Below are 19,799 nucleotides of genomic sequence, written 5' to 3'. Positions count from 1 at the left end.
TGATTAGCATACACGAGTGCAGTAGGGTAGGTGGAAGTTTCATGGATAAGTTCTGTAGGGTCAGCGCACCAGTTGCGTAATGTTTAGCGTTCCTTTAGGAAGTGATGATAGAATGTATATGTATGCTAGTTTGTATTGTTAGGGTTGTATTCATGATCCTCTGAGACAAATATGGGTAGGTGTGGAAGATTGTATGGGCCCATACTACTGGAAGCACAGGACCCGTACGTGTAACACGGAAGTCACAACCACTAGGGTTTTATTGGGAATTGGTCCCCATGGTGTTATATGCGTTTTATTTGATATCTCCCTAGTTTATTTTGAGTATGGCGATTACGAGATGATTTGTGACAGGATCCGGATCAGGATCAGGGACAAGTGGCCAGGATGGGGCATAATTAACTGAGGACTGGGTTATGGAGATCATTCAGGAAGAGGTTGTTTCCCTCTTCTGGGCATAGTTACCAGAAATGTGTGGGTCTATTAATTCCATTATGATGGATTACTTTGACAAGAAATATGTTTCACTTTCTAGGACCGCTACTACTGCAACCACCGTAGTCGTTACTACTGCGGGGATTAGCGATGGGAGAGCCTTCCAGTATTGGGACTTCGACAATACAAAGCCCCCGACATTTGATAGAGTTTAGGATCTGATCATAGCCATGAGGTGACAATCTGACATCGAGGGAGGCTTCTTTACTTGCTCTTGCCCAGCTAACCAGAAGGTCAAGTGTGCTCTGAACCTTCTTCGGTTCAGAGTGAAGGATTGTTACTAGCTCGATTACCCTGAGCAGAGGGTTGCTGTGAATTTGGAATAGTTCTCTGAGACGTTTTGTTCTAGATACGTTCCACTGGTGGAGCAGGAGAGGTTAGCCCGTGAGTACTTAGATTTGAGATAGGGGACTGAGTCGGTGATGGAGATCACCACGATGTTTACGGAGTGATCCATGTTTTTCCCTGAGTGTTTTGCTTTTGAGCAAGCTCAGATGACTCGGTACTTGAGCATGCTCAAGACGAACATCCGACAGTTTGTGTCCATGCAAGGCTATGGTTCATTGGTCGACTTTAAAGAGGCCGCTAGGCGGCATGAGATTGGGATGGAGCTCCAAACGAGGGAGCAGACGCAGACCACAACACAGTCACAGCCTGCGTCGAAGCGGTTCAAGGCCGATGATGGTAGATCTAGGAGTCATCGGGGGTGCTGTAACATCCTGACTCCCAGTTATGAATTTCAATAATTTTTATACATCATTTAAGACCTACTCGACTAGTTGGAGACCCCAACACATCGTGTAGAAACTAATCAGACCTTGTGGTTTATGGAACCTACTTGACGAGTTGGAGGACCCCAAATCGACGAGTTGAGGTTGTGCATGAAAACCCTAATTTTTAGGGCTTGCACCCTATTTAACGGACCTTAAGTCCCCCTCGCCAGCTTCCCTTTTCACTGTATAGTCCAGAGAAACCCTAATAGAGTTAACCTTCCATTTTGACAGTGTGTAAGGCTAAGGAGTGTGTGTTTGGTCTATTTATTGAAGAAGCTTGAAATGGTGAGTGCATAACTGAAGGGAGGGGTTGTAGATTTGGCTTCTACAATATTGTAGTAGCCATCATTACGTATAAAGCTTCTACCTTGACATTTCATTGCTTAGATCTCCTATCTTGAAAGAAAACGGTCATTTTTGGTACATCTTGGAGTCATTCTTGGATTTAGGATTGTTATGTGGACATGGCTTTAGATCTAAACCCCTTTAGGCCTCCTTAAGCCTAAAGGCTCAAGATTTGTCAAGCTTTGGCCAACTTCCATGACCTAAACCTCTTATTTAGCTTAGTATTGATGTTTTGATCCCTTTTATGCCTTGCATGTACGTAAAGTTAGCAAATTTACATGGTATCTTAGTCCTAAGAGGCTAGATCTATAGTTTGGGGCCTTGGAGTCGACTGGAAAGGGATGAACACATTAATACATGAAAAACTGACGAGTTGCTTAGCCAACTCGACAATTTGGATAAGGGTTTTCCCGCTTTTAGGATTATGAGTGAGCTCGTTGAGTTGGTGAGATAAATCGACGAATTGATTAAGGTTTTCCCAAACTTATGGACACTACATGGAATTGATGAGTTGTTTGGCAACATGGTGAGTTAACTCGAGTTTTCACGGTCTCTGAGTTCTGAAGGAACTCGACGAGTCAGTAAGCTGCACTCGATGAGTTGGATCAACATGGACTGTTGACCTTGACCGTTGACTTTGACGTTGACCATGGTTAACCAAGTTTGACTTTTAGGGGTATTTTGATAATTTGGGATTCTAATGGAATAATTCATATGGGGGTTACAGGTAGTTGAGTTTGGAGCTGAGATTTGGGTTTGATCTTCTTAGTTAAGTACTACTTGTAAGGTGAGTTTTTCTCACTATACTAACAGGGTCGAAGGCACCAATGTCAACTCTTTTTGGATTGTTATCAGGGTTGTCACATGATAATATGCTTAGTGGTCTATTAGATTTGTATCCTGATATATAGGATGGTGGTATGTTTAGTGACCTGTTAGGTCGGTATCCTGTTATATAGGATGATGGTATGATTAGTGATCTGTTAGATCGGTCTGACTGTTTATACATGCTATCATTTGTTATCTATGTGTTGATTGTATGATTGGGGTTGGGTTGAGGTGGTCCTGCTTTGTGCTGTAGGTCAATATACCCAGGGCAACTCGGATAGACTGAAGGACCAATGGGGCGTACCAATTATGCCGAAGGCCCGAAGAATGGTCCAGAAAGGCTGAAGGCCTGGTAGGGCGGACCAGACATGTTCAAGGTTCTGAGAGTAGGCCAGATAGACTGAAGGCCCGGTGTGGGCGATCCATTCATATTGTAGACTCTATATGCATGCTGTTTGTTATGATATACTTATGGTTTGTATGGTGTTGGTATTTTGGGGGAACTCACCAAGCTTTGGGCTTACAATTTTGGATTTTGTTTCAGGTACTTCGGATGATCACAGGGAGGCAAAGGCTTGATCGGGCACCTCCTCACATTGTATGATTTTAATTTCTGGGATACTCTGATATGAAACTATTTTGAAAACATTTTGTAGTAAATAATGGGTTTTGGATGCTTAAAAAAGTTTTAAATTTTCATGAATTTTATGGATGTTACATGTTCGTATCAGAGCCTTGGTTTGAGCGAAATGGAGGAACACTCGTGTGAATCCAGTCTCAAACTAAGGAAAAGATTTTCAAATGGTTTTTAAAATATTAAAGGAGGATGCATAGTGTATGATTAGCCAGAGGCAGTAAGTAGACCCCAAAATACCATATGGCTATTTGATATTGTGATATGTTCGAACAACATGCTAGTGATAGGCTAGGGATCTTTAGGGATTACATAATAGAATTGTCTGATTATATGATGTCTGATAGCCTAGGCTTTTCCTTATATGAAATTGACATCATTACTGCAGTTGCTTAGTGTATGCATCATAGTTGTACATAATTAAGATCTTATAGCGTGAGAATGTTTGGTTTGGCATTATTTCATGTTCTTGTTTGATGATGGGCTTAGGGTAGGATTCGATATTCGGATGTCTATAGGGTCCAGTGTTATGTATGACTAGCATACATGAGTGTTGTAGGGTTGGTAAAAGTTTCATGGATGAGTTATGCGGGGTCAGTTGTCCAGTTATGATATATTTAGCCTTCCTATAGGAGTGAGGATTGAGCGCTTGCCTATGCTTATGTATATTGTTAGGCCGTTGTGATGATACTTGAGACAAATATGGGTAGGTGTGGAAGGTAGTATGGGTCCGTACTAATGAAAGCACAGGACCCATATATGTAGCAAGGAAGTTACAACACCTAGGGCTTTGTTGGGAGTTGGTACCCAATTATTATATGGAATGTCTGATATCTTCCTGGTATATTTTCAGCATGGTGGTTACGAGGAGATTTGTGACCAGATCTGGATCAGGATCAGGAGATGGAAGTCAGGGTAGACCAGCAGTGCCCAAGACTATTGTCCATATGAGTTGGATGCCAAGATTCATGAGATCATGCATGATGAGGTTGTTACACTCTTCCGGGCTCAGTTTCTGGAGATGTTTGGGTCTATTAAGACAACCATGGTTGAGTACTTTGATGAGTGCTATGCAGCCATTGCTGAGATGGCTGCCGCTACAGCCTTCGTAGTTGTAGCAGCCACTGGTGGTGGGACCATTCAAGCTTTTCAGTACCGAGACTTGGATAACATGAAGTAGCTGACTATTGATGGGATTCAAGACCCGATCATAGCCATGAGGTGGCTATCTGACATTAAGGGATGCTTTTTCACATGATCATGTCCTACTGACCAGAAGGTTAGGTGTGCTCTGAACATGCTGAGGTCCGGAGCAAAGGACTGGTGGAGAATGATGATAGGGTCGTATTTTGATGATCAGAGAGCTGCGGTTACTTGGGATCAGTTCAGGGAGATATTCTGCGGTAACTACATTCCACGGGTAGAGCGGGAGCGGCTGCAAGAGGAGTTTCCGGAGTTGAGACAGGGTACGGAGTCGGTGACGTAGATCACCCATATGTTCACGGAGAGGGCGATGTTTTGCCTAAAGTTTGCTTCTGAGCAGGCTCAGATGACACATTATCTGAGCATGCTGAAGACCGAGATCTGATAGTTTGTTGCTACCCAGAGTTGTGATATATTGTTGCAGTTATAGGAGGCCGCTAGTTGGTGTGAGCTTGAGATTGAGTTAGAGTTGCGAGAGCAAAGGCAGGCCCCGTGGCAGTCACAGCTTGCGCCAAAGCAGTCCAAAACCACTGATTCTAGGTATGGGGGCAGTGTGGCCACACTTGTGGGAAGTGCGGGAAGGTTCATTCTGGAGTTTGTAGATCCGGTAGTGCATGCCGCAAATGTGGAAAGGAGGGGCACTGTGCGAGGGATTGCCGCCGGTCAGCCTCGTTTTAGGATATGAGGATCCGTAACCACTGCGATCAGGTTGGTCATGTGAAGACCAAGTGTCCATTTCTCACTGCCCAGCCGGTGCAGGCTCCAGCGCCAACTACATTGAGGATTACTGATGGGAGTCGGGGTGGCTCGGGGATGTGCCTTTCAGCTTACAGCCAAGGAGGCCAGGACAACACCGCATGTTGTGGATGGTATGTTTCTCTCATTTATCTTATTAATTATATATGTTTTATGCTTATCTGTTTGTAGGTATGTTAGGTACGTTCTTAATGAACTCGTTGCATGTGTTGTTATTATTTGACTCCAGGGCGAGTCGGTCATTTGTCTCTCGATCATTCAGTAGGGAGTTCATTTTTCTTGTAGGAGAGCTAAAGTGTCTGTTGCGAGTCTCTATCTCCAGCAAACACAAGATTTCTTCTTCTTCTTCAGTCTATCAGGGTTGCGTTCTGGAGATCTTCGGGGTATCCTTCCTGATAGACTTGATTCCGATTCCCATAGGGGATGTATGTGTGATTGTGGTTTGTGGGTATAGACTGGCTTAGTTGTTTCGGTGCCATGATTAACTACGAGGGTCAGCGGGTGGTAGTTTGAACCCCAAGTGGGGGAGAACTGGTTATCTACGGCGAGGGAACTAGATTGGATTCGGGGTTTTGCTCAGCTACCAGGGCTTGATAGTACATTCAGTACGGGTGTACGGGCTATTTGGCGTATGTGGTGGATACGTGGGTTAGGGATCAGGTTTCAGTTTTGGATGTGCCAGTTGTCAGAGAGTTCGTTGATGTGTTTTCGGAGGACTTACCCGGAGTTCCTCAGGAGCGGCAGGTCGAGTTCAGGATCGACCTAGTGCCACGTGTGGCCCCTATCGCCAAGGCACCGTATCGATTAGCACAACCCGAGATGCAAGAGTTGTCATCTCAGCTGCAGGTACTATTGGGCAAGCAGTTCATCCATCCGAACAGTTCTCCATGGGGAGTGACGATTCTATTCATCAGGAAGAAGGACAATTCACACCGGATGTGCATTGATTACCGTGAGTTGAACAAGTTAACGGTGAACAACCGTTATCCACTCCCGACGATAGACGATTTTTTCAATCAGTTGCAAGGAGCATCTTGGTTTTTAAAGATAAACTTGAGGTCCGGATACCATCAGGTCAGAATTAGGGAGGAGGACGTGGAGAAGACTGTGTTTCAGACTTGTTATGGACATTACGTGTTTGTGGTGATGCTGTTTGGGCTCACCAACGTGCCGACAGTGTTTATGGGCCTGAAGAATCGGGTATGCAGACTGATGCTCGATCGCTCACTCATTATGTTTATAGATGACATCTTGGTATACTCCCAGACCAAAGATCAGCATGAGGAGCATCTATGTGAGCTCCTAGGAGTTTTGAGGTGAGAGCGGATTTATGCCAAGTTCTCGAAATGCGAGTTTCGGTTGCAACACGTTCAATTCCTTGGACATCTCATTAACTAGGAAGGGATTTTGGTCGATCAGGCCAAGATCGAGGCAGTTATGCAGTGGGAGGTTCCGAAATCTCCCTTGGATATCAAGAGCTTCTTGGGATTGGCAGGGTACTACCGGAGATTCATACATGATTTCTCCAAGATTGTGGTACCCTCACTCATCTAACGAGGAAGGGGGTGGATTTCTGGTGGGGCCCTAAGCGTCAGACTATACTTGAGACTTTGCGAAAGCGATTCTGCGAGGCACCAATTTTGACACTCCCTGAGAGAGTTGAGGATTTTGTGGTGTTCTGTGATGCATCGATCACCGTATTGGGAGGAGTCCTTATACAGAGAGGATATTCGATAGCCTATGCATCGCGATAGATGAATCCGCATGAGACGAGACATCCCACACACGATCGGGAGTTGGGAGCGGTGGTATTCACTCTCAAGATTTGTAGACATTATCTCTACGGGGTCCATTATACCGTATGCACAGACCACAAGAGTTTGAGACACATCATGGATCAGCCGAACCTGAACATGAGTCAGTGCAGGTGGCTGGACGTAGTCAAGGATTATGACTATAATATCCTTTTCCATATGGATAAAGAGAATGTGGTTGCAGACAATCTGAGCCGCAAGTCACTTGGATCTTCTATTTCAATGACATGTGTGAGGATATCAGTGGATTCTCTAACTGTGAGTTTGATCAGGGAAGCTCAGGTCGAGGGCGTGCAATAGGAGAATTGGAAGTTGGAGAGGATTATAGGAGAGATCACCAGAGTCATGCATGATAGTCGGGGATTTTTGACTCATTGTGGTCGGGTATGGGTCCCGATGTCTGGTGGGGTCAGACAGATTGTACTGGAGGAGGCTCATAAGTCTCTCTTCTCTATTCACTCAGGGCCACCAAGATGTATCGAGACCTGAGACTGAGTTACTGGTGATCATGCATGAAGAGAGAGATCGAATGGTACGTCGAGAGGTGCTTGACCTGCAGGATGGTCAAGGCTGAGCATCAGAGGCCGCATGGCAAGCTGCAGCCTCTAGAGGTTCCCATGTGGAAATGGGAGCAGACCACGATGGATTTTATCACCAAGCTACCAAGGATGACAAAGGGATATGATGCTATATGGGTCATTATGGATCAATTGACTAAGAGTGCCTATTTCCTACCTATTTGGGAGAGCTCATCGGCCAAGAATCTAGCTGATATGTATATCTGCGAGATTGTTGCTCGCCAAGGGGTACCGGTCTCAATTGTCTCAGACCGTGATGTTTGATTCACCTCTCGTTTCTGGCAGAAGTTCCACGAGGAACTGGGAACACGACTGCATTTCATTACAGCTTATCATCCACAGACAGACGGTCAGAGTGAGCGTACCATACAGACCCTCGAGGATATGTTGCGGGCCTACATTATTGACTTTGGTGTGAGCTGGGACTCCCAACTACCGCTTGTAGAGTTCTCCTACAACAACAACTTTCATTCCAGTATTGGTGCTCCACCATTTGAGCTGTTATATAGACGAAGATTTCGTACCCCAGTCTGTTAGGGTTAGCTCGGTCACGGGGTGATGGGTCAGACAGAGGTAATACTGCAGACTACCGAGAAGATTCAGTAGATCAGACAGCGGTTGCAGACTGCTCAGAGTCGGAAGAAGAGTTACATCGACCGATGCTGATCTGAGTTGGAGTTTCAGGTTGGTGACATGGTGCTACTGAAGGTCTCACCCTGGAAGGGTGTGATTTGTTTCAGAAAGAGGGGGGGGGGAGTTGGGTTCCCGATACATTGGACCCTTTTGGGTTATTTCCAGGGTTGGCAAGGTGGCGTATAGACTGGATCTCCCGGAGGAGCTCAATCAGATTCACAACACTTTTCACATCCCGCAATTGCGGAAGTGCATACTAAATGAGGAGGTAGTGGTGTCATTAGATAATATTTAGGTCAATGAGCACCTGAATTACATGGAGAAGTTAGTGGTCATTTTGAAGAGGAAAAGTGAAGGTTCTACGGAACAAGGAGGTACCTTCAGTAAAGGTACAATGGGAGTATTGGAGGGGATCCGGGTGGACTTGGGAGCCGGAGGCCAAGATGCAGGAGTATTATTTGGAGTTGTTCACTGCAACAGACTTCGAGGATCAAGTATAGTTCAAGTGGGGGAGAATTATAACATCCCTACTCACAGGTATGAATTTCAAGAATTTTTATACATCATTTAAGACCTACTCGACGAGTTGTAGGCCCCAACTCGTCGGGTAGAAACTGATCAGGATGTGTGGTTTATCGAACCTACTCGACGAGTTGGAGGAACCCAACTCGACGAGTTGAGGCTGTGCATAAAAAACCTAATTTTTAGGGCTTGCACACTATTTAAAGGACCTTAAGTCCCCCTCACCAGCCTCGCTTATCACTTTAAAGTCTAGAGAAACCCTAATCGAGCTAACCTTCCATTTTGAGAGTGTGTAAGGCTAAGGAGTGCGTGTTTGGTCCATTTCTTGAAGAAGCTTGAAGTGGTGAGTGCATAACTGAAGTAAGGGGTTGTAGACCAGACTTCTACATTGTTGTAGCAACCATCTTGAGGTATAAAGGTGCTACCTTGACCATTCATTTCTTAGATCTCCTCTCATGAAAGAAAACAATCCTTTTTGGTACATCTTGGAGTCATTCTCATATTTTGGCTTGTTATGAGGACATGGATTTAGATCTAAACCCCTTTAGGCCTCCTTAGGCCTAAAGACTCAAGCTTTGTCAAGTTTTGGCAAAATTCCATGCCCTAAACCTCTTATTTACCTTAGTATTGGTGTTTTTATCCCTTTTATGCCTTGCATGCACGTAAAGTTATCAAATTTACGTGGTATCTTAGTCCTAATAGGCTAGATCTATAGTTTGGGGCCTTGGAGTCGACTGGAAAGGGCTGAACACGTTAAGACAAGAAAAATTGACGAGTTGCTTAGCCAACTCGACAATTTGGATAAGGGTTTTCCTGCTTTTAGGATTCTTAGTGAGCTTGGTGATTTGGTGAGATAACTCGATGATTTGATTAAGGTTTTCCCAAACTTATGGACACTACATGGAATCAATGAGTTGTTTGGCAACTCGGTGAGTTAACTCGAGTTTTCACGGTCTCTGAGTTCTAAAGGAACTCAACAAGTCAGTAAGCTGCACCCGATGAGTTGGGTTAACGTGGACTGTTGACCTTGACCGCTGACTTCAACTTTTACCATGGATAACCAAGTTTGACTTCTAGGGGTATTTTGGTAATTTGGGACTCTAATGGAATAATTCATATGGGGATTACAGGCAGTTGAGTTTGGAGCTGGGATTTGGGTTTGATCTTCTTGATTAAGTACTACTTATAAGGTGAGGTTTCCTCACTATACTAACAGGGTCGAAGGCACCAATGTCAGCCCTTTTTGGATTGTTATCGTGGTTGTCACATGATGATATGCTTAGTGGTTTGTTAGATTTGTATCTTGATATATAGGATGTTGCTATGTTTCGTGACCTGTTAGGTCGGTATCCTGGTATATAGGATGATGGTATGATTAGTGATCTATTAGATCGTTCTGACTATTTATACACGCTAGCATTTGTTATCTATGTGTTGATTGTATGCTTGGGGGTGGGTTGAGGTTGTCCTGCTTTGTGCTATAGGCCAACATACCTAGGATGGATCGGATAGACAAAAGGCCCAATGGGGCGTACCTGTCAGGCCAAAGGCCCGGAGAATGGTCCAGACAGGCTGAAGGCCTCATAGGGCGGGCTAAATCTGCTGAAGGTTCTGAGAGTGGGCCACATAGACTGAAGGCCCGGTGAGGGCGGTCTACTCATACTGTAGACACTATATGCATGTTTTTTGCTATGATATGGTTATGGTTTGTATGGTGTTGGTATTTTGGGGGAACTCACCAAGCTTCGGTGTCACAACTAGGAATTTTGATGCCTTGAAAACATTAAACAATGATAATAAATGTGAACCAACAATGTGAAATCTTAAATGGGCTCTAATTAAACAACAAAAATTCAAACACTTCATACAAAGTTCAAATAGTCAACAAAGAATTGGAAAACCCTAGAAATCCTTGTTTAAGTCCATTTTGGACTAGAATTTCCTTATTGGGCCCAATGGACCAAGAAGCTTCCAATTTGACTACTTTGGGCTTAGAAATCTTAAATGGGCTCCAATTGGACCCACTTCTATTTATTTTAATATTTTGGGCCATATTGGGCCTAGAATGAAATAAAATACTTTAATGGACCTTATTGAGTCATAACTAACCCAATTAGCCCTAATGGGCCATAAAAATCATTTCTTGATTTATTTTGGGCCAAAAGTTATCTAAATTATCTTTAATTTGGGCTTAGGCATTTAAGGGCCCAATTCTTTCCTTTTCCCTCTCCAATCTTGGCCCAAGCCCACAAAGAAAGAAAGTTGACTTTTTCTTATGCCACCTCACTATTTTTCATGGGGTAACCATGCATTTTTCTCATGTTCCCATGCATGGTCACTTCAAAACTCTCTCCTCTCTCTCGATTCTATCCTTGGCTGAGAGCAAGGAAACACACACACATAAAAAACACTTAAAACTCTCTCTAAGTCTTCAAGAACATCTTCTCATTTATCTTTCAAAACTTTCAAGATTTAAGAGCTTTCAAGGAGATTTTTCCCACAAACACATCCTCTAAGGTAAGTTGATGTTAAATCCATGATCTATCTACTTCATTTCATCCAAAAATCTCTTCTAAATCCATTCAATCTTGTGATCTTACACCTTAAAAATATCTAAGTTCGAGATCCTCCAAGAAAGCTTGCTAGGATCGAATCTTCTTCATCTTTTCCTTCAAAACCCGAAACTACAACTCAAGGTGAGCTTCATACCCCTTTCTTTTCGATTTTCAAGTGTTTTATGGGGGAGAATACAAGAAAATGTATAGATCTATGTGTATGTGTATTCTATGTGTGATTTGATGTATGTATGTGTGTGATTTCATGTGTTTTGTGATGAATATGTTACCAAAAAGGGTGTAAACTCGAGATCTATGACAATGAGAAAGGAAACAAACATAATATAAGCTATTTTTCACAAGAAAAGTCAAGAATAATAGCTTATAAGGTCATAATGAACATATTCTAACATAAAATCCATTTTTGGGTTTAAATTGTCAAAAATACAAAACTTGGGATACAAATCGACAAATCACGGTTTCTTGAAGGTCAAAAGGGTCAAAATAGTTTCTATAATCATTTTTGTGAATACAAATTTTTCAAGGGACTTAAAATGTAAATTTTTAGCTTAATGGGCTAATTTTTGGGCTTTTCGGCCCAATAAGCCTAAAAATGCAAAAAAGGATAAATTGTAGGGGCTGAACTGAAACTTTCTGTTAAACAGGGGGTAATTAGCATGAAAAAAATCATTTTATGAGTAAAAAATGTTTTTCACTATAAAAAAGGACCAAAAATTTAAAGTTTTTAGATTTTGGGCCAAAACTGTAGAAGTTGTGAAAAATGGGGCCCTAACCAAGAAACACTATTCTGGAAGGGCTGAAGATGTCAACAAAATAAATTTTGGGTTAAAATTGGGTTTCATCAAATAAATACTACAAAAGTGTCAAGAAAAGGTTTTATGGACTAAAAATGAAATTCTTCTATATAAAAGGACCAAAAGTGTTATTTTTATATAAGAAGGGTAGTGAAAAGATCAAATCCCACTTTTAAACAAAATAATTCATTAATACAAAACACAAAATCCACAAATACTGAAAAAACGGAAAACAAATACACTCTCAACAACAAATCTCGTTACAAACGAAGTGATTCGGTCTCGAATCAATACAAAACAACAAGCGTTGAACAAAACCATCTAAATAAATATGCGATAACTACGATGAGCAAACTTACAAACTTTGGGCTTGGAAGTTTCAAATCATGCTTGTTGGGCCTTGCTAGCCCATTAACATGATCTTTGGGCCCAAAGGGAATATGCTTATGTGCTATTGGTCCTCCTATGACCCGATTTCACGTAAAAGGACTTTCAGTGGCTATGATGGGCTATTGGGCCCTAGTGGCCCATTAGTATTGCTAGCGAGGTCAAGAAATCAAATGCGAGTTGGGACAACGTGTCTTTCGCATTCCCGACAGCCTAAATAACTCACGGAAGTAACGGGACTTCGTACTCCCCTTTTTCCGCGTTTGTTAGGCTTACGAGAAATCAAGGTAAACAAATTTAGAACGTTAATCAAAAGTAATCATGGTTGTTGAATTAAGTGAGTAGTAACGGGCGATGCCTTTAAGGATCATTCGAAACCTGTAGTTATAAACTAGTCATTTTCTAATGCATGATTATAACGACTCACAAACCCTAATTAATCCAACTCCACGCGAGAAATCAAAAATCATTCCTCGTGATGGTATAACAAATTGAGAATTCACTTTATTTTATGTATTAGGGAAAACATCGGGTTTTCCTAGGAAGTTCAACATTTTCACTTGCGCGATTAATACTAAGGTTCAACATTTATACATGTTTTAAAAATCAACAAGCATATATTTACGGATCTCCACACTTTTTATAAACAATGGTCTTTTCAGAAAATATTGGATTTTCTGGGTTTTACAAACTACACAAAATCATTTTATCACAACATTGCTTATGAACTCACCAACATTTCATATGTTGATGTTTTTCCAAAATAACTTGTATTTTCAGATAACAGGTAAACCGAAGAATAAGTACCAAGTAATGTCAGGGTGTTTTTCTTATGATATCTATCAGACAATTATGTTATGAATTTGTAATGTTTAAAAACAAAGTACTGGATGTAAACAATATCAGTTGTATTATTTTAATGCATGGTGATGATTTATGTTATGATTCATGTATATTCATTGTTGTGATATTCAATTTAAGTCACAAGAGCCCTCAGACGTTTCCGCCGTCTGGTTCGGGGGTGTGACATTCGGGCTTACAGTTTTTGATTTTGTTTCAGGTACTTCGGATGATTGCAGAAAGTAAAGGTTTAATCGTGCACCTCCTCACATTTTATGATTTTGATTTCTAGTTACCCTGATATGAAACTATTTTGATAATATTTTGTAATAAATAATGGCTTTTGGATGCTTGAAAAAGTTTTAAGTTTTCATGAATTTTATTGATGTTACAGCCGCACTTGCGGGAAGTGCGACAAGGTTCATGATTGAGCTTTTGATCTCCATCTGGATGCCACAAATGTGGCAAGCAGGGCCACGTTGCGAGGGATTCCCAGCAACAACATCCAACATCCGACATCAAGATTTGTTATAATTGTGATGAGGTGGTCCATATAAAGCCCCAATGGCCCTTGCTTGCTGCTAAGTCGGCGCAAGCTCCAGCGTCAGCTACACTGAGGATCACTAATGGGAGTCAAGGCATGGCGAAGCCCCCGAGGGCTCGAGGTCGTGGTTTCCAGCTCATGGAATAGGAGGCCAAGGCTGCTGCCGACGTCGTGACTGGGATGTTTCTATTTATTATTCATGTTCAGGTTCGGCTGATCCATGATATGTCTCAAACTCTTGTGATCTGTGTATATAGTACAATGGACCCCATACAGATAGTGCCTCCAAATCTTGAGAGTGAAAACCACCGCTCCCGACTCAAGATCGTGCATAGGGTATCTCGTCTCATGCGGCTTCAGCTTCCGCGATGCGTAGGCTACCACTCGTCCCCTTTGCATGAGGACTGCCCCCAAGCCTGTAATGGATGCATCACAAAATACCACGAAATCCTCCACTCCCTCGGGGAGTGTCAACACTGGCGCCTCTCATAAACACTACCGTAGGGTCTCAAATGCCCTCTGTTGCTGAGGGCCCCACCTGAAATCCATCCCCTTCCTCGTTAGACGAGTGAGGGGTACGTCAATCTTGAGGAAATCACGAATGAATATCCGATAATACCCTGCTAAGACCAAGAAACTCCTGATGTTTGAGGGAGATTTCGGAGTCTCCCACTACATTACCGCCTCCACCTTGGCCGGATCGACCAAAATCCCCTCCTAGTTAACGAGATGTCCGAGGAACTAGACCTCTCGTAACCAAAACTTGCATTTCAAGAACTTTGCATACAACTTTTCGTCATGTTGCTATGGAGACTTGGAATACACCAAGATATCATATATGAACACAATGACCGAGCGATCGAGCATCGGTCTACAGACTCGGTTCATTAGATCCATGAACACCGCTGGCGCGTTAGTGAGCCCAAACGGCATCAACACGAACTCGTAATGACCATAACGAGTCCGAAACATGGTTTTCTCCACGTCCTCCTCCCTCACCCTGACCTAATGATATCCTGATATCAAATCAATCTTGGAAAACCAAGACGCACCCTGCAGCTAATCAAAAAGATCATTTATCCTTGGGAGTGGATAACGGTTCTTCAACAGTAACTTGTTCTGCTCCCTACATTCAATACAAATCCTGTGCGTACCGGCCTTCTTCCCGACGAAAAGGATCGGCGCTCTCTAGGGTGAACTACTCTAATGAACAAACTGCTTTCCCAGAAGCTCCTACAACTGAGATGATAGCTCCTGCATCTCTGGCGGTCCCAGTCGGTATGGCGCCTTGGCGATAGGGGCCGCTCCTGGCACTAAGTCAATCCTGAACTCACCTGCCTCTCCGAAGGCACTCCAGGTAACTGTTCCAGAAACACATCAACGAATTCCCTCACCACCGGTGTAACACTCTAATAATTCAAGCCAATTTAAACTTTTTAAAAACATCCCATTTCATTAAGTTATTACAAAAAGGTTTTCAATACATTTATTATCACAGTATTCCCAGAATCATAACGTAAAACATAAACATGAGGAGCGGTACGATCACGCCTTCGCCTTGCCATGGTCTCCTGAAGTACCTGAAAAACATTAAACCACAACTGTAAGCCCAAAAACTTAGTGAGATACCCCCAAAATACCAACCACATAAACCACACATAACATATCATAACCGAACAGAATAGCCATGCACTTCGGGTCTACTTTGTCACTTGTCCACCGCACCGGGCCTTCAGTCCACCTGGTCCACCCTCTGAGTCTAGCCACATCCCTCAAGTGTGCAGTGTGGTTGGTCCGCCCGCACCGGGCCTTCAACCCACTTGGTCCACTCTTTGAGTCTACAGTACTACTGTTCCGCCCGCATCGGGCCTTCAGTCATCCTGGTCCACTCTCCGAGCCTCGGCACGTCTGGTCCGCCCTCGTAGGGCCTACAGCCTATCCGGACCGCTTGCTGGGCCTTCGGGATAACCGGTGCACCCTGGGTATGTTGGCCTACAGCACAAAGCAGGACCTACTTCAACCCAACCCCAGTCAAACAACCATGTGCACATATACATATAATCATATAACAAATTCACATTCAATCAAACCGATCTAGCAGATCATATAACATAACATACTCGAAACAGGATACTGACCTATCGGCCACTAGCATAGCACCATCCTATATACTAGGATACCGAACTTAACCAAGTCTCTAACATATACCATCCTAACTACCAGGATGCAAACATAGCAAAGCAACAACATAACAACAATACCCAGATTACAATCCAATAAAGGGCCGACCTTGGTGCCTTAGACCCTGTTTATATAGTGAGGATAAATCACCTTGCAACTGCTGACTGAAAAGATAAGATCACGTTGCTCCAACGTCCGACACGAACTCCGCCCCTGATAATACCAAAAGAACGAATCCAATAAATACAAATAATTACCAAAATGCCCTTAGAAGTCAACTGGTCAACTCTTGGTCAAAGTCAAAGTCCTCAGTCAAGGTCAAACTTCTTGACTGACTCTACTCGCCGAGTCAGCCCGCTGACTCGCGGAGTCCCCTAACTCTGAAAATCCCATCTCAACTCACTGAGTCATCCCTTGACTCACCAATTCTCAGTTTAACCAGAAAAAGCTAGAACCTCGAGACCAGACTCGCCGAGTCTAAGGCTATCTTCAACCAATACATCGAGTTATTCTTCCAACTCGTCGAGTTCCTACCCACCTTCATGCAACTCGCCGAGTACACCCTTGTGACTCGCCGAGTACCCCTAGATCTTAATCCATACAGAAGCTTTCCAGGCCATGCAGATGATCCAAACCATAGATCTACCCTTCTACAACCCATCCATCACGTAAAGTGGCAAACTTTACGTGAATCCAAAGAGATCTAAGCATATACCACTCTAGAGTTAGGGTTTGGGACAAGATGGCTTCACCAATCACTCAAGAACAGGGAATTTAATGCACTATAGACCTTCTCCATTCCAGATCTGAGGTAGCAACCCTAGATCTAACCTCCAAACTAGGAATATCACAATCTATTCTTTCCATATACTCCAAAATGATGAATCTAGATGAATAAAAACCCAAGCAACGAAATAATACCTCAAAAGGAAGCTCCAACAGAAGAGAAATCTGAATCCTAGCAAAGCTCCTTGCTTAAAGCCTCTTAACTCTCCAAGATCTCTTCCAAAATCTCCTCTCCAAGGTTCAAATGCTCTCAAAACACTTACAAACGCGCATTAGGGTTTTCTGGACTTCAAGAGAGGGTAAAGAGGATGGGGAGAAGGTATAATGCCCTTTATATAGGGCTCATCCCCTGACATTAGGGTTTTCTCCTCACAACACCAACTCGCCGAGTCCGGCCGCCGACTCGCCAAGTTGGCCACTTAACACGCGACTAGACTTGCGACCCTGCTCGCCGAGTCCACCCATGGACTCGCCGAGTTGCTATTTCACATTTACACTTTGAACCCTGAATTTGCACTCCTGAACTCGGGATGTTACAACTAGGACCTCAGAAATTGAGAGTTGCTCTCTAACCCGTGCATCTACCACATACGCCAAATAACCCAACATACCCATGCTGAATATATTGTTGAGCCCTGGTTGCCAAACAAAACCCTGATCCCAACCTGGTGACCTCACCATATACTACAATTTCTCCCCCACTTGGGGTTCGAACCACCACCCGCTTTCCCTCACAGTCAATCATGGCGCCAAAACGGCTAAGCCAATCCATCCCTAGAATCACGCATACATCCCCCATGGGGATAGGAATCAAATCTTTCGGGAAGGACACCCTGAAAATCTCTAGCTTGCATCCCCGGTAAACCAAAGAAGCAGAAACCCCATGCTTGTTGGCGATCGAAACTCTCAACGGACACTCAAGATCATCTATCGGCACTCTGAACCCTGTAGAGAAGGTCTGAGATACAAACGACCGACTCGCCCCCGAGTCAAATAATACCAAAGCGGGCAAAGAATTTACTAAAAACATACCTAATCACAGGTACAATCAATAAGCATGGCACAATTTTAATAACTGATACAGAGAATAGAAACGTACCAGCAACCACATCTAGTGCTGACTTGGCCTCCTCGACCGTGAGTTGGAAGGTGCGACCCTGAGCCTTCGGAGGCTCCACCTTAGCTGGCCTCCCATCTCCAATCCTCGCAGCAGCTGGCGTAGAACCCTGTGCCGGCTTGGCGGCGAGCTGCGGACAGTTGGTCTTCTCATGACCAACCTGATGACAATGGTAACAAATCCTCATATCTACGGGAGGGGCGGACTGGCGTCAGTCCCTGGCATAATGCCCCTCCTTGCCACATTTGTGGCAACCCACCTCCTGTTCTACAAACTCCCGGATGAACCCGGCCGCACCTTCCACAAGTGCGGCTCTGCTGACCTCCAAACCGTGTATCGACGGTCTAAGACCGCTTAGGCACCGGCTGAGACTATGCCGGTGCCTGAAGCTGCTCCTTCAGATGTAGCTCTATCTCCAACTCACGCCGCCTTACGGCTTCCTGAAGGCCTAGGAGGGTATTGCATCGCTGTGTAGACACAAACTATCGAATATCAGTCTTGAGAATACTCATATAATGAGTCACCTGAGACTGCTATGAAGCGAACTCCGGGAAAAACATAGCCCTCTCCGTGAACATACGGGTGATCTCCATCATAGACTCCCCATCCTACCTCAAAATCAAAAACTCATGAGCAAGCCGCTCCCATTCCATGCGCGAAACGTAGCGGGTGCGAAAGATATCCCAGAACTGCTCCCAAGAAATAGCAGCCCGCTGATCATCAGAATATGAACCTGTCATCAATCTCCACCAGTCCTTTGCCCCGATTCTGAGCAGGTTCAGGGCAGACCTGACCTTTTGGTCAGCAAGATGTGAGCACGTGAAGAAACAACCCTCCATGTCAGACAACCATCACATAGCCCTGATCGCATCCTGTGTACCATCAAATGTCGGGGGCTTCGTATTATCGAAGTGCTAGTACTAGAAAGCCCTGCCAGCTCCTCCTCCAACCCCTGCCGCAGTTACAACCGAAGTGGCTGCAGCGGCAGCTGTCTCTACTAGAGTTGCATATTGCTCATCAAAGTACTCAGCCATTGCGGTCTTTTTCGACCCAAACATCTCTGGCAGTTGCGCTCGAAATGCAGCAACAATCTCGTCGTGCATGATCTCCCGGTTCCTGGCATCCAACTCCTCGGTCCCTATTTGAACCACAGGCTCAGGTGCTACCGGCACCTCCAATCCTCCGTCTCCCAACCCCAATCCTGATCCTGACCCTGATCTGGATCCCGAAGCAACACGTCTCGTCACCACCATACTGCTATATATATATATGTATGTATATATATATATATATATATGTATATGTATGTATATATATATATATATATATATATGTATATACAGGCCATCAGATAAATAACATAATGTCGGGGGACCAAAACCAGAAACCCTAGGGGTTGTGATTTACTTGCTACGCGTATGGGTCCTGTGCTTTCAATAGTACGTCCCCATACTACCTTCCACACCTACCCATATTTGTCTCAAGTATTACCACAACGCCCTAACAATATCATCAACATAAAATAATGTGCCCAACCCTCACTTCTAGAGGAATATCAACTATCTCGCATCTAATCCCACCACTTCTCATGACTCATACAGCCATGAAACTTCCATCATCCCCTGCAGAGCTAGTGCATGCTAACTGCACATAACGCAGGACCCAATAGACTTTCGAGTATTCAATCCTACCCGAAGGCCGAATCAACATTCTCAGGCAATAAGGTCTTTATTATGCACTGCCGTGATGTATACACTGAACATCTATAATTATGATGTCAATTCCACATACCGGAATGTTTGTCGTTTGTTCTTTGGAATAATGTGGGATTGAGAACTCCTATTTGAAAACCTAAATGCTTCAGAAAATTAATGAGAGTCTCGTACCAAACGCGTGGAAGTTGCTTGAGGCCATAAACAACTTTTTGCAGTTTGTAAGTAGTAACTCATACATTATTTAAAAACCCAGGAGGTTTTTGAAGATATACTTCATT

This window comes from Lactuca saligna, chromosome 4 (assembly GCF_052625555.1).
Source record: "Lactuca saligna cultivar CGN05327 chromosome 4, ASM5262555v1, whole genome shotgun sequence".
NCBI classification, from domain to species: domain Eukaryota; kingdom Viridiplantae; phylum Streptophyta; class Magnoliopsida; order Asterales; family Asteraceae; genus Lactuca; species Lactuca saligna.
The sequence above is the reverse complement of the archived record's forward strand: the minus strand, read 5'-3'. Positions refer to the sequence as shown.